At 45.0% G+C, this 15,897-nt stretch overlaps 1 protein-coding gene across 2 annotated transcripts in view; it reads left to right on the top strand.

The window, feature by feature from the left end:
- Positions 1–15,148: 15,148 nt before the first annotated feature.
- Positions 15,149–15,897, top strand: part of Map3k1 (mitogen-activated protein kinase kinase kinase 1) — a 65,401-nt gene continuing 64,652 nt past the window's right edge. The window contains exons 1-2 of one of the 2 annotated variants that reach the window (XM_050152835.1): positions 15,149–15,417; positions 15,559–15,705. The gene's annotated coding sequence lies outside the window, so the exon portion shown is untranslated. Of the gene's footprint in view, positions 15,418–15,528; positions 15,706–15,897 lie in introns of both variants that reach the window. The other variant, XM_050152836.1, reaches the window with a different exon arrangement.

The following is a 15,897-nucleotide window of genomic DNA, read 5'->3' as shown; positions in this document are numbered from 1 at the left end:
CCTTCCTCTTCTTTTGCTTCCAGGTCAAGAGGTCAGCAGTTCCCTCTGCCATACTTTCTTTCCCTGCCATTGCCCTCAGGCATACTTTCTCAAGCATAAAAGCAATGCGTCCACATATAAACCTTTTCTCTTTATAAGCTAATTATGCCAGGTGTTTTAAAAAACAGAAGCAGGAAGCTAACTAAACAAACTTGTTGCTAGCAAGCAGAAAGGGATTTACAGACCAGCGTGAGCAGATTCCATGGGGTTCTTTATGGCAGGGTCACCCTTAAGCCTGAATTACGAGTACTCATGGTCTTCGACTATGGACAGGGGAGACAATTGAGATAGAGCCCATCTGGGAATTCTGAGTGTGCACGACTGAAGCTACTTCCTCCCTTGACCCTTGGGGAGAGTGCAAGGCCTCAGACTTTAACATCTGTCAGGTAATATTATAATACTTTGAGGATACAGATACTAAGAGCATTGTGCTATGGATGAGGGGGTTAGGAGTAACTCAGGACTTCCATGACCATCCTGAGGAGCAGAAATTAAAACATGGGAACAATAGTAGTTAACACTAACTTCAGGAAAAATAATAATTATTTTTCCATAGGTTAACTATGAGTAGTAGCTGCTGTCATGAAAACACCAAGTTCCTACAAAACCCCAATGAAAGCTCAATTGTAGACATGGGTGAGGAGTGTATAAGAATAGCGGCAAGGGAGGGGACTAAACCCTCCTTTTCTCTTAGGGTAAGAAGGAAAAGTATACCTAGGTCGAAATAACCAAGAAGCAATAACACCACATTTTCAAAACACAAAGGACGAGCCAAAATCAGCAGCTGAGTGGTGACCAAAGCTTTCTGAGAGAGGGGAACGTGAGAACAGGATCAAGGAACCAGTCTTTTTCACAACAAAACTCTCAGAACTGACTGAGTCCCTCCGCTGTTTTTATTGGTACAACTTAAAAAGGGAGAGGAGGTGATGAGAGTTTAGAGCTGGGACATCCATTACTCAGCCATCACAATAGTCCAAGAGCAACCGAACTCGGCCAGAAATGGTGGAAATGGGGTAGACCGGAGCAGAGAAGTGAAGACCGTCACAGAAAACAGAGAGAATATTCGGTACCTGCCCAGGGACGAGAGACACTGAGATGCTCAAATCTCAAGCCAATCCACTGGGTAAGTGGGATCTACTCAAGAGAATAAATGAGTGTCAAACAACCCTTCCACAGGGGTCACCTAAGACCATTGGAAAACACAGATATTACATTCACAATTCATGACAGTAGCAAAAGTACAGTTACGAAGTAGCAATAAAAATAATTTTATGATTGGGGGTCACCACAGCACGAGGAACTGTATTAAAGGGTCGCAGCATTAGGAAGGTTGAGAAGCACTGCTTTAGACTCTGCATTTTCAAATGATGGAGCTGCTTTACACAGGGCTGTAATTTCTATACTACTCATGTCCATATTGTTTCAACTCTACTATCCGAAGATCCTCTGGTCCCACCTCGCCAGAGACACAGCAGAGTCTCTGTAAACGACCTAGGGTGATGGAGTGTCTTCGGAGAAAGTGCAGACTTTGATGTTGATAACTAAGGAGTTGAAAAAAAAGCCAACCTATTGTTTCTCAAGTTACATCATAAGAGCTGTAGGCATGGCTCCGTAGAGAAGTGTAACTAACGGTGCACACTTGTAGTGTCTTCTGTGTGGCTTGTGTGCTTCAGTCATTCACCCTCCCACTGACTCCATAGGCAGGTGCCACTATAGCCCTTCAGCTGTATATTTTATACATGGGGAAGTCAGGGCACAGACGACGGGTTAAGTAATCTGCTCATGTTTGCCAGCAAAAAACAGCTGGGCATGGCATGGATTCTTGGGACAGGTTTTCAAGTTCACTCAAGTTGGTTCCTTGTTTTTCAAGTAAAACAAGACTTGGGTTGGACTGATTGATCCTTCAACTCATTTGGCTAAAGTGACTATTTTATGATATTATTTCTAACTCAGCAACGTGCATACAAGAGGAGAGGTTAAAAGCAGAACAGCAATAGAAAGTCTCTTCACTCCGCCCTGCATGGAAACAAACTGGCCCCTGACTATGCTTCAAGCACAATCCTGGGGGCTCTTCTACCATTTCGAGTTCAGTTACATTTAAATTGGGAAAGGAAAGTGATTCAGAAAGGGGTGTAGCTTTGACCCACAGACTTCTCTAAAGTTAAACAGCGATGCGCAATGACAAATCTCACCTGTGCCTGCTCGCCCAGGATGAGACGCTTTGTCTTGAGCTCACTCTGTTCCTGCACTATTCAGTTTTGAATACCTCCATTCTTTCCCCTCCCATGGACTTGTGTGAGTCCTGCTGGATGCTAACAGCAGAGTTTAGCGTTGAACGTGAAGAATAAGTAAGACACTCTCTGTTTGCAGATATTCACAACTCCTGGGATTGCATCCCTTGCTGGCACTGTCCATGTTAGTTAGTCCACAATTTGGTGTCAAGGCCTTCAGAAAGCAAAGTGTTTTCTTGGCACCATTGTCCAATTCCTTTCTTACATAAGCATGTAAGTATCTTTAGAGCATTGGTTCTCAACCTGTGGGTTGCGACCCCTCTCACAGGGATCGCCTAAGACCATCAGAAAACACAGATATTTACATTACATTCATAACAGTAGCAAAATGACAGCTGTGGAGTAGCAACAAAAATAACTTTATTGTTGGGGGGGATCAGCACAATATGAGGAACTGTACTACAGGGTTGCAGCATTAGGAAGGTTGAGAATCCCTGTTTTAGAGGAAGGAAGGGCTGAATTTCTGAAACTGGTTCGCTAAAAAGGTGAACGTGAAGTATTCAGTTTACAAAGCAAAGAAAATATTTGAATACTAGTATCATTTCATTTGCCAGGGGCCCACCAGGAGGTGATGGGAGTTTGAGGCAAGCCTGGTCTACAAAAAGAGTTCCAGGATAGCCCGGATAGCTACACAGAGAAATCATATCCCAAAAAAAAAAAAAACAAAAAAGCAAAACAAAAAAAGAAGCTGCTATGCAAAACTGCCATCCACAGCATCCCCTTAATAAATGCTTCCTCAGCCAGGAGAGGTTGCCCCTTAGTCTTCCCATCAGTAATTATGATACCTTTGTCTTGTTCTCTCAATTATTTAGTCCTCTCTTTGAAGCAATCTACATGTTTGACAAATTGCAAAAGTAAATTAAAAAATGAAGAGAATATTAAAAATCACAACAATCTTATAAAAGGATTAAAGTCTTCTGTAGGACACCAGTATCACCGTATAGAGTGGCCCAGGCTCCCACATAGATGTGGGAAATGCCAGTACCAAGTCCAACAGAGATTCCCAGGGAAGGGCAATGCTGGGCTTCCACTGAGGATGCCGTGGATGACACTGCTGTGCCATTCTCTCACAAAGTATGGCCTTGACAGCTCCATCCCAAGGCTAACATCATCATCATCATCATCATCCTTGCCTAGGGACCCAGGGAAAGTTATGACCAAGACTGAGCTTCTTCAAGTCAAATGAAAACAGCATCCAAGGAAGAAAGAAGAAATACAAGTGAAGGGGCCTAAGGCAGCCAAGGTAGAAACGGCCGCTCTAGACAGCTGCTTGATTGCCAGGAGTCTGTCTGATCCAGATGGGAGTAGCCAGACCATCTGAAGCCTTCACTTCCTTCCTTCCAGGGTGACTGACAGGAGAACAGAGGAACTGGGGCTATGCCTAAAACTACACCAAGGAACTCTCGTCTGTCCCAGGGGGACCGCGGAGAATTTGCAGGACCAAAAGCGTAGATGTCCTGGGGATCCTCTGTCATCATTCAGAAGGAGCCCAAGACCAGTTGATTGATAATACAAAATACAGAATACAGGTCATACAGAAGAGAAAAATTACTTTAGAAAAAGATGATGGTTTTTAAAAGCCTACTATCTGAGATGGAACTGGAGAGATGGCTCAGCAGGTAAAGGCAATTAGTGCTCTTGCAGAGGACCAAGGTTTGGTTCCCAGCATCCACACGGCTGCTCACAACCACCTGTAACCACCTTCCCAGGGTATCTGATGCCCTCTTCTGGCCCCCACAGGCTCCTGCATGCAGTGGCACACATAAACTCATACACACACACACACGTAAAAATAATAAATTAATGAATTATCTTTAAAAACTGAGAGTTGTTCTTATATTTCAGCAAGTTTTCATTCCTAGTGATATATTTATGCATCTTTTATCCTTGAACATTAAAAAATTAAATAAAACCTGAATCTTTTCCAGTTTAAGTGCAATACAGAAGCAGATAGATCTTTGTGAGTTCAAGACCAGCCTGGTCTACAGATTGAGTTCCAAGACAGCCAAGGCTACACAGAGAAATACTGTCTTGGAAAACAAAACAAAAAAGAAAAGAAGAAAAAGAAAGAAGGAAAAAAGAAGAAAGAAAAAAAGAAAGAAAGAAATCTCCAAGAGTCCTCTGTTTGGTCTGATGTTTAGGGTTGTTTATTTGTATGCCATTGTGTGTGTGTGTATGTGTGTGTGTGTGTGTAGATGTTTCTGTGTGTGTGAGGTATATGTACACATGGGTACACATGCACGTGAAAGCCCAACGCATGCCTGTGGGTGCCTTCCTTGATCACTTTCCACTTTATTCACTGAGGGAAGTTCTCTCCATTGGACACGGAGTTCACTAGTAAGACACCGTGTCATATTCTATTACAGCACAGCCCAGTAGATCATCTGCCCACTACATCAGCTAATACAACAGCTGTATTCCTGAGTGCCAAGAGGTGTTTGTGAAGCGGGGAGAGGACTCTGCAGAGAGAACTTGCTCTTTAGAGTCGCTATTTCAGTGACTGGCTTTTACTATCCATCTTGGAATTATTTCTTTTGTTCAGGTATGGTGGTCCGCACCTGTCATCCCAGCACGCAGCTGAGAGTGATTGGATCAGCATGAGGTGAGAGGATTGCTATGAGCTCTTGGGCAGCCCACCAGGCTCCAGAGTAAGACTTTGCTTCTAAAAATGTCAGAGAAGGGGCTGGGGAGATGACTCAATGGGTAAGAACACTTGCTGTATATGCACAAGGACCCAAATTCAAGTCCCTAGAACCCACATAAAAATCTGGGTATGGTCATCCAGGCGACTCTAACCCCCATGCTGGGGTAAGGGAGCTGAGACAGGAGGATTGCGAGGTCTTACGGGTCACCAGCCTAACTCTAGGCTCAGCAAGAGACCTTGTCTCAAGAATAAGTAGAAGGCAATGGCAGGACACAAGTTACCTTCCTCTGGCCTCGTGTGTTCATGGACTTGCATACACACATGTAACCCCCCACACTTACATACACACAAACAAATAATTGGTCTAAAAAGCTGGGTGTGGGACTAGCTCTATGTTCAGTAGGTAATGGAGTTTGCCGGCAAAGTCTGATCACTTCAGCTCAATCCTTGGAACACACTTGGTGGAAGAAGAGAACTGAGCCCTGCATGCTGTCCTCTCATCTGCACACACACAGTGTCACATAGGCACTCAGGCACACACGCATGCACACACGCGTGTGCACACGTACGCACACTCACACATATTAAATGTAATTCTAAAAAATTAAAAAGAAAGAAAACGCTGAGTTAGTGACTCACTCCTGTCATCCCAGACAGATGAAGAAGTCAAGGTCAGATTTGGCTACCTACCAAGTTTGGGACCAGTCTGGGTTACATGAGACTATGTCTCAAAATCAAATCAAATTAGTCATTCTTCTTATGATGAACGCTCTGGAATACTTTGTTGCTTCTTTTGGTTCTTGGATGGAAGCCCTCTTTTCTGATTGTTTTTCAAGAGTGAAGATAGCAGGGAACTAGGGGACCAGATGTCTTCTCCTCCTGCTTCCAGCCCCTAAAAGATTCAGCTAGGATGAGCAAGTCATGACTCTAATTGAAATTTGTGCCGTTGTCCACGTTGGATACGCTTCCCTAAAATGACAGCTGCAAGGAATGTACACCTCTACCTCAATACCTACACTTTGGAAAGTGTCTCGAGAACAGATCCAACACCACCCTGGTGGCCCCGGCTGCTATGTGCTGAGTCTTGCTGAGGGTTTTTCCTGCCCTTTCTTTCCAGCTGATTATCAGTGTTCCTTCATCTTCGCTGCTGGTAGCTGGTAAGACCTGGTATTGGCCACCTTTCCAATGCTTGTGATGAAATACCCGAGCTACTCAGGCTAGTACCTGAGAAGGTTTGTTTCGGCTTGGATTTCCAGCGGTTTCTGCTCATGGTCACTACACCACCACTTCAGGCCCTTGGCAACTATGTGACAAAGGAGGACCAAAAAGCAAAGGACACCAGAGACCTTAAAGCTTTTTAGAAGCCTCATGCCCCACCAAACAACACATGGAGATTGGCATCTTCCTGGAGAGCGTTGTTCTGGAGTTAATGTCATCTGCTTGGATGCGACAGAGACTTTTGTTTTAACAATCATGAAACTAGTTGAGATAATGAAAATTAGAAGCTAATGAAGGCAATCCCCATATTTAGAACACCTGAGATTTAAATGTACATTTTGATATCTGGTTAACTGGCTATTATACTGCAGTGGCAATTGGTCGTCTGTTTGGTCACTGGGAAAAGCCAGCATTTGTAGAGGGCTTTGCTTATGCATTTTTTTTTTTTGTAATGACTTCGACTTTTCTAATTGCTCTCTCCTCTCCTGCTTTGAGCTCTACCAAATGCAGACTGTGATGCAGGCTTCTTGGAGAGTGACAGAGACTCTGACAGGGGAGTGGAGAACTGGGAGAGAAAAGAGAACCAAGGAAGAACAAGGAACTGGGAGAGAAAAGAGAACCAAGGAAGAACAAGGAACTGGGAGAGAAAAGAGAACCTTTCCACTGGGTTGGCCACTGGGGTGATTGGAGCTTAATCCTATTTGGGTTAAAAAAAATTATACATATTTTTATATGTTATATAGTATTATAATTTATTATTTATTATATATATTATATACTATATAATAAAAAATATACACAGAGAGAGAGAAAACAGGGAAACAGAGAGAGAGAGATCTGTGGAACACACCCCTGAGTTATCTCACCCATAGGGTAACAGAACTAGCACACCCTGGTCAATATTTAACAGCTAGCTCTGAGAGAGTGGCAAAGCCCTGATTTGCAGGGCCTGCCCATTTCTGCTGCGTATATATTCCCAAGATAGCCAGGTTTGAGCTACCTGAGTAATAGCTGTAGACTTGGAATGAGGAAGACGTATGCACTCTAGAATCTCATCAATTGGTACCAGCCATCTCCATGACATTCCCACAATTTCTGTCTCTAGCTGAGGATTGCCTAGAGTATGAGGCCACTTCCGGTTTGCCATGCAGTCAGCAAAGCAAACCTCAGGGGTCAGAGAGATGCAGTCACTGCCATAGAATCAGCTTTGTGTGCACCAGAGTGGTGGCCCCCATAGTGACTGCTACCTCCCATATCAGTGGGTAACATGCATGTATCTTGTTGATATGTAGGGCCACTGCTTGTCATGGGAAAGCTGGTGCAGACACAGCCCTGAAAGGTACCACAGCCCGCTTGTCACTGTGTCGTGCTCCTTCTGCCCTGAAACGCTGTAAGTCTCATAACACGTGAGATTTTTCTTTAGAAAATTATATTGCATTACCTCGGGAAGATTATCATATCAAGTAGATAGATCCATATATTCAAGTAACGACTCAAGACAATAGCCTTATTCCTGGGAATAAATTAAAGCTGTCTAGGGAATATCCTCCACCCCTACACTCAGGGATCCTTTTGTTCTGTGACTCTGCAACTGCCGAGCCATTGTCGTCATCTGCATCCAGATGTGCTGTTTCTCTAACCCACAGCTCACATACTCAGCTGCAAGGCATTCTGGGATACACAGGCCCTGTCAAGGCAATTAATTGCTTCCTAGTTGTGCCTGGTCATGGACGGAGAGAGAATTTTACGAGCAGCTGTCTCTACCATACTTTTTCAGAGACCATTTATGCTAAGATAATATCTTCTATTTCTTTTTATAAGGAATTTTAAGATCCATAGTGATTTGGAAGTTTTATCTTTGAAGTTTATGTTCGGTCAGAGTTTTGTGTTTCAAAAAGGAGGTTTGATTTAACTTTGAATTTCGGTTAAAAACAAAACAAAACATAAAGTGTAGTATCCCGTTTCCCATCCAAAAGGGTTTTTGGTAAAGAGCCTCTTGATATAACTTTTACTTGAGACGTTTAAGGAGCCACTAAGGAATTATATCTAGATCAAGACAAGGCCTTTGAAAGGTCTTATGAATGTGCTTATGTCTATTAAGGAAACAATAGCTACCAACTTCAGAAAGGACATCAGAGCAGCTCTGAGGTTAAAAGAATGTGAAAACAGACTGTCCACGTTCAAATCTTACATCTTCTAGTTGCTAGCTGAATATCCTTGGCTGAGTTATTAACCCTCTCTGTGTTTCACCTACGTCTGTCAAATGGATGTGATTGCAATACCTATGTCATAGGGCTATTATGTAGATTAAATGTTAATAATATGATGTGCTTACCACTGCTCTGGCAGTCAGTACTCAATAAACATTTATAATTATCTTTAGTAGTATTTATCACCTGCTCTCTAGAAACTTTTAGAATCTTCTTCCTCTATTATTTGAAATGTGTTTGTGTTGTTATAAAGACATTTTTCCTCCCTAGGTTTCTATCCATATGCCTACTGCCTTTCATCTTTATGAACCACGGAACCACCTGTCGCCCAGGCCACTTTTCAAGGCTCTACTTCCTGTGGTAACTCCCCTTGTCCCCTATGAGCTCCTGGCCCCAGAGGCGTCTCTCCCATCTATGTTGTGCAGAATGAATTTCACGGATATGGGTGGCATTCTCCCCCTGCCTCCTCCACCAACAGTCCGAGCAACTCCAGAAGCACAGCTTTAAGGCCTGAGTTCACCCCCCTTTATCTTCCTTAAGGTGGCCCAGGGACTCACTGCAAAACTTTCTGCTCCTCCTCTGCCCTTCATCTGTCCTCGCCACCAGTTATCCCCAAAAGAGACCATTAGGAGGGCTGGGGAGATTGCCTGTTAAGCAAGTAGGAAGGCCTGAGTTTGATCCCAAGCACCCAAGTACAAGTCAGGCATGGCTGTAACTCCAGCACCGGGAGTGTGGGGGTGGGGGTGGAGGCAGGAGATCCCTGGAGCTCATTGGCCAGCGAGGCTAGTCGTATCAATAACCGCCAGGTGCAGTGCCCCTGTCTCCATAAATAAGATGGAAAGCATTAGAGGAAGACAACTAATATCCACTTCTGGCCTATTGCACACACCTGCACACATGCTCACAGACACACGCCCACGTGTCCCACAGATACAGGCCCCCGCGTCCACAGACGCATGCCCCTGCGTGTCCACAGACCCACGCCCCTGCGTGTCCACAGATGCATGTCCCTGCGTGTCCACAGATGCACAACTACATGTTCACAGAAGCACGTGCCTGCGTGTTCACAGACGCTCGCCCGCGTGTCCAGGCGTTCGCCCATGTGTCCACAGACACACACCCGCGTGTCCACAGATGCACACCCACGTGTCCACAGATGCACGCCCTTGTATCCACAGACGCACGCCTGCGTGTCCACAGATGCACGCCCGCCCCCGACATGGATGTGAGACACACACAGAAAAGACAATTAGATTATATATAAACAAATCCTATTCCCAGCAACCACATGGTGGCTCATGGCCATCTATAATGGGGTCTGGTGCCCTCTTCTGGTCTGCAGGCAGACACACAGACAGAATATTGTATACATAATAAAGAAATAAACAAATCCTGACTTTTTTCTAAACTGAATTCACAAATTTGCAAATGAAGCAATATTACAAGGAAATTTTATGTTTGTCTGGGGCTGGGGGTGGGGGCAGAGTTGAAAGGCATATCCTAAGAACTTTTAGACAGTGTTCTGTAACCACCTAAATCAGCTCCTATTTACTGAGTGAGTATCTGCTAGCTAGAAACCTGGGGAGGTGAGCGGCAGTAGTGAAGAGGAAAGGCCTCACAGTTATGGCCAATAGCAGCACGTATACTTGTACACAGTGGCCCTAAAACAAGGAGATTTTGTAAGTTGCCCCAGGCAACAAGCACCATCTCATTTTCCCTCCTCCTAGAAGAGTGCCCAGCCCTTAGCAGGTGCCCAGCAGTGCCTCCCTCAGATGCCAGGGGAACTCTCTCCACTTGGCCTGCTCTACAGGGTGCCGGGTGTGGTAAATTTGGAAAAGCAAATTCATTAAAGGCCACCTGGTCACTTGGTGATGCCACATGGTGGTGGTCAGCATAACCCAGCACCCTAAGCATATTCCCCCATAAACCCAAGGGAAATGTCCCTTCACATGCTTGCCTACGGCATGAAGAAACCAAGGCTCGCAGATGCTCTGCTGCCGATGCTAAAGAACATCAGCTGTAATCTATCAGGTGTGGGGCGGGTGGGGGGGGGGACACTGGTTGCAGTGTTTAGTAGGAAAATAAATGAATAATGTATTAACTTGCCAAATCCATCTCTTAAAATAGCAAAAACAAAACAAAACAAAAACAAAAAACTGGCAGGTTCTGGAATAACAGCATGGGACATCCTAGTCACCTGAGGATCTGAACTCTTGCTTCTCTCTGCAGCCCATTCAGTGAGTTCTCCAAACTAGTCACACGTCAGCAATATTCACATCTGTACAGAAATGCTAAAGAATGGAATTGGAGAGATGGCAGGGGGATGAGGACGTGGTCTGTTCCTGCAGAAGACTTGGTCTCAATTCCCTGTACCTGCCACAAGGCCGCTTACAACCATCTGTAACTTCAGTTCTCGGAGATCTACCGCCCTCTTCTGGTTTTCACAAGCATTGCACACATGTGGTGAATATACACACATACAGTCAAAATGCCCATACACATAAAATAAAATACAAATAAATCTTTTAAAAGATGCTAAGGATCATTTTATTTTATATATATATGTATATATATACGTATATTTGTGTAACTAGAACAAACATGAAGCTTGTTGCTATTCTATACATTGTTAACTATGTGACTATGAATTGGTGGAATTACAGTTATATTCTAATAAAATATTTAATAGCATTCAATTTTCAAGAAGTTTTAGTACCAGCTCATTTAAATAATTATTATTCAAATTGTTACTATCCATGAACTTGGTATTTTAAACTTATTTTTGCCTTTTAAAAATAATATAATAAAGTTAATTTAAATTAAATTTTAAAGTAAGACTAACACTTCATTGAATTGTTTTAACGGATTTAACATAAGTTATGTGAAATGTAATTAGAATTTTTAAAAATAAAACCTTCAGCATCATTACATAAAACTGGGCAGGGTGGCATGCCCGTGTAATGCCTCAAAGCACTAGGGAGAAGATTGCCACATGTTTGAGAATATCCTGGCCTACATAGTAGTGAGTTAGAGATCAGCTATGGCTCTATAGCAAAACTCTGCCTCAGAAAGCTAAACGATTTTCATCTTAAAAGTTCTAAAATTATGTATGACTTGACTCCTCTATCCACCCTGTCAATGGAAACCCCAGGCATATGCCGCTAAACACAATCATCTCTGGCGCTTTGTCACGCCAAAGTGGTTTGAATGTAATTGGTTCGCATAATCTCACAGGGAGGGCCACCATTAGGAGGTGGGGACTTCTTAGAGTAGGTGTGGTCTTCTTGGAGGAAGTGTGTCACTGTGGGGCGGGGCTTTGAGGTCTCATACGTGCTCAAGATACTGTCTAGTGTAATCACACCACTTCCTGTTGCCTGCAAGACGTTGGACTCTCAGCAGTTCCTCCAGCCCCACATCTGCCTGAATGCCGCCATGCTCCCTGCCATGATGATAATGGATTAAGCCTCTGAAACTGGGAGCCACCACCTCAATTAAATGATTCCTTTATAAAAGTTGCCGTGCTCATAGTGTCTCTTCATAGCCATAGAAATAAGACACCAGCCGTATCAAACCTAAAGTTGCACACACAGTTCAATTTTGTATTTATAAAAAATATTCTGTCCGGGCAGGAGCCTCAAGAATGCATTTACTGTTGATTCCTACATTACCTCTGAAGGATGCTGGTATGCATAGATACTTGCAAAGTAAATTCTTCTAAATGGGAATACTCTCTTCCCCATATTTTATGACGACCATCACAACTGATTTGACAGACGTTTTTCATGCCTTGCCCACATTCGTCCTTTGAAGCACTTATTAGTCCAACTTTCATCGGCAGTTTTCATTTTCACTTCATACTCATATTTTATCACTCTAATAATCAATTGAATAACATCTCACCAAATTTCACAAGAGTGGTTGTAATAGGTATAGTGAGGTTCGACAACCAACCTCACTGGGTTCTCACGGGCCCTGTAGCTCACCTACTGTGAGCAGAAGTGTGCAAGGATACTTCTAGCACGGGCCACGAGTCTTTACTGCGCTGTTGTCTCCCTCAGCGTGCTGCATGGCACACCACCACAGCACCAGGGGCAGCTAGCGTGTGCACTATCGTGTGGACACTGGTTAGGAGATTTGCTACTGTAATCTCATCTACAACGTCCACACGTGACTTAAATCATCTGGAATCACATGGGTAGGTAATAGTGTCTGGGGACTAGAAGCACGAAGAAAACAAGATCCAGCTTCTCTTCTCTAGCAAGTATCCCAAATAAATACTTTTAGCATGACAAAATGCCAGCTTCCATCTTATTCTCAAGGTTGCATTCTTTTTTTTAAAAAAAATAAAACCTTATTTTAATTTGTGTCCGTGTGCACATGTGCGTGTGTATGTTGTGTGTACTGGTGCTCAAGAAAGCTAGAGAGGGTGTCCGATCTCCCAGAGCTGGAGTGATAGCGGTTGTGAACTGGGTGCTAGGAACCAAGCTCAGGGCTTCTGGGAGAACAGCAAGCACCTTATTTAGCAGGAGCCTTCTTTCCGGCTGCTCATTTTTACTCTACACTATCTTCACGTGCGGATGCGGATCTCACAAACAGAGCTCTGATGTGAGAGTGTTTACATACCCATGGGTCTGAAAACATGCCAGTCAGCTTGACAGCTACCCACCAATAAAAACATTTGTGGATGAAAACGTTTTATTCTGTTAAAACAATCAATGCTGCCCCCTGAGAGGAATAAAAAGTCTTGCTTGTGCAAAAGAGGTGCTGAGTAAATACAAGCGGAATGGCAGACCAGCGGAACCAGTCTGCGAGGACACGCAGCTTTTCATTTTCACGCCCTGATATTTACGCGCAATGAGGAAATGCCCCGCGCTTATCCTCCAGATGAACTTGGCGTGGCAACTCGAGAGTGACTTGGGCCATTCCCGGCAGCACTCTGTGGGAGCGGTGACCTGGAAAGTTCGGTGTAAAAGTTATTGAAACTGTCAGTGTACAGGAAATCACTGCGAAGTTTAAGTCCAAGTAAGACTGGAAGTCGAGAGGTTGGAAACCATAGCTGGGAGAAAAAAGGGGGAAAAAGGAGTCAAATTAATGCAATGGAAGGCCTGCAGCAGCCTGCCATCCAACATGCCTCTGTGCAGGAACACATGAAAGGGTCCAAACAGCTCCAAAGACCAGGATAGAGGTGGGGGTAGTCTCTCTGTGTGTGGCGGCGGTGGTGGGGGACACACTTGATCACGCTTAAGACTCATCCAGTTGGGTAGGAACCTATCCACTTAACTGCTTTCAAAGAAGACTTTTAAATTAACATATAGTAGGGGTGATACTACCTTAGTCAATCTGGTCTCTTCACTATTTATCTCTGAAGGAAATCTGTGAGTCCGTTCGTAGATTCGTTGCGTACGGCAGCCAGATTACGTCCATGAAAGACCAAAGGAAATGGGATTCAAAATGCCAGGAACGGTGGGGAAAACAGCACTTCAATTTCTCCATCGAGTTACGTGGTATGTGGAGGTCAGAGAACTGTAATTAATCCATCGGGCTTCATTTGATGCCCCTTATTTTCGCACAGTTCAAGCACACTGTACAAATAAAGAGGTAGGGGCCGAAGAGATGGCTCAGCAGTTAAGAGAATGGGCTGCTCTTCCAGAGGACCTGGGTTCAATTCCCAGCATCCACATGGTGGCTCACAACTGTCTGTAACTCCAGTTCCAGGGCACCTGACACCCTTAGACATACATACATGCAGGCAAAACACCAATGCACATGAAATAAAATAAATAACTTATTTTTTTTAAAAAAAATTCAGAGGTAAAAGTGACCTTTTCCTGTTGTTTTACTTTGCGACTCCGGGCAAATTTTCAAAACTGGTCCAAAGATGGATTAAAGGTGTGTGCCATCACAGCCTGGCCTCTTGTGGCTTAGCTCTGCACTCTGACCTTCAGGCAAACTTTGTTAAAACATAAACAAAATATCACTACACAAAGGCTAAAGGCCTGCACTGACTTCTCTCACTTACAGGTACCTAACTACGAGTGTGCCAATTCAAAGTTTATTTTAGATCTCAGTAGAAATCGGGAAAGCTAATCCTTTTCAATGTAGGATTTGGTGGGTGTGGCCATCTAGGAAGACCTGGGAAATAACTACTGCGTGGTTTGGATGTTATGCATGTCTACCATTAAAAGAGCATATAATTATAGCCTCAGTGTAGACCTGGATCTTGAACAGACTAATATAAACTTTCAAAACTTGTACCTTTTAATGTAACCACTGAAAACTACAGAATACCAGATGTTATAGTACTGTCCAAAACACTGAGCATAAGCCAAAGTCAGGACCCTTTAAAAAGCCCTTTTGTGTCACCTTGCTCTGCAGCTAGCCTCATGCACTCAAGCGGGTGGGGAGACTTCATATTTTAGAGAAGTTAAAGAATTATTTGAGAGATAGCTCAGGCTTTTGTCTAAAGGCAGGAGAGCTCTCTCCTTTCTCTCCGAGAGAAACCCTTCTTACCCCTCCCCCACGCCTCATATCTTAATGCTTCACAAAATAAATCTAGAGACGTGAGTTCTGAGAGGTTGTCTCTTCTAGACAAAGTAGAGAAAAACAAGGGGAGGAGAGAGAGATAGCAGCTCTACCCCATAGAAAAGTAGTCGGGGAAAAAAATCACTATCACGTACACACTTTTTTTTTTCTTTTTTTATCCCCAGCGCCTTCTCTGGAAAGACTCTCGGGCAGTGAAAAGGCGAAGGACACCGCTTAGGACAACCTGGGAGCGGCGGGGGGGTGGGGGACCCGGGAACCCGGTCTGTCACCTGACTGCCGGGAAGACGGACGTGCAGCGGGGAGCATCGAGGGTGGCGGGGGGGGGGGGGGGGGGGGGACGACACGCTGGTGGAAGATGGCAAGATCCAGCGCTTCCTGGCACAGCGCTGGCTCCTTCCCCAGACGTGCTCTCCCGCTTTCGGTCGGAGCCTGCCTTTCCAAGACTTGGGAGTAACCCCTGGCAGAGACCCGGGTTGGTCCCTCTGCGTAGCCTGTGGGAGGGGGAAGGGTGTCCCAAACCAGCGGTTTCGGCTGTGCACAAGGTAGCACAGGAAACCTTAAGTTGTGTTATTTGTGGCACGAGGGCGGGACAAGAGGTCTGCTTTGCTAACAGAAGACTTTCGCGTCCCTCCGGTTGAACGACGGCCTTTCGTCTGGGCAGGCGACAGTCCTGGGCGCCACCTGCGCGTCGGGCGCGGGCCGGACCGGTGCGAGCGGGCGGGACCACCCGCTCGCTACGAAGCGCGTGCAGTGACCGACTGTGAGTCCTCCCGCTCGCGTCCCCTGCCAGCGCCACCGACTCAATCCCCAGTGACCGCCTGCAAAAGGGTGGGCGAGCTCCCGCCGAGCCGCGACCCCGCCCCGCACTACCTGGCCGCCGCGGGCTCGCGGCACACAGCGCCCCGCGCGGCCTCCGTGCAGCCCCTCCGCCCTCCCACCTGCGCCGCGCGCC

Source organism: Alexandromys fortis, unplaced genomic scaffold, assembly GCF_014885135.2.
Source record: "Alexandromys fortis isolate MF-2015 unplaced genomic scaffold, M_Fortis_MF-2015_v1.1 scaffold_73, whole genome shotgun sequence".
Taxonomy (NCBI): domain Eukaryota; kingdom Metazoa; phylum Chordata; class Mammalia; order Rodentia; family Cricetidae; genus Alexandromys; species Alexandromys fortis.
The sequence above is the reverse complement of the archived record's forward strand: the minus strand, read 5'-3'. Positions and strand labels throughout refer to the sequence as shown.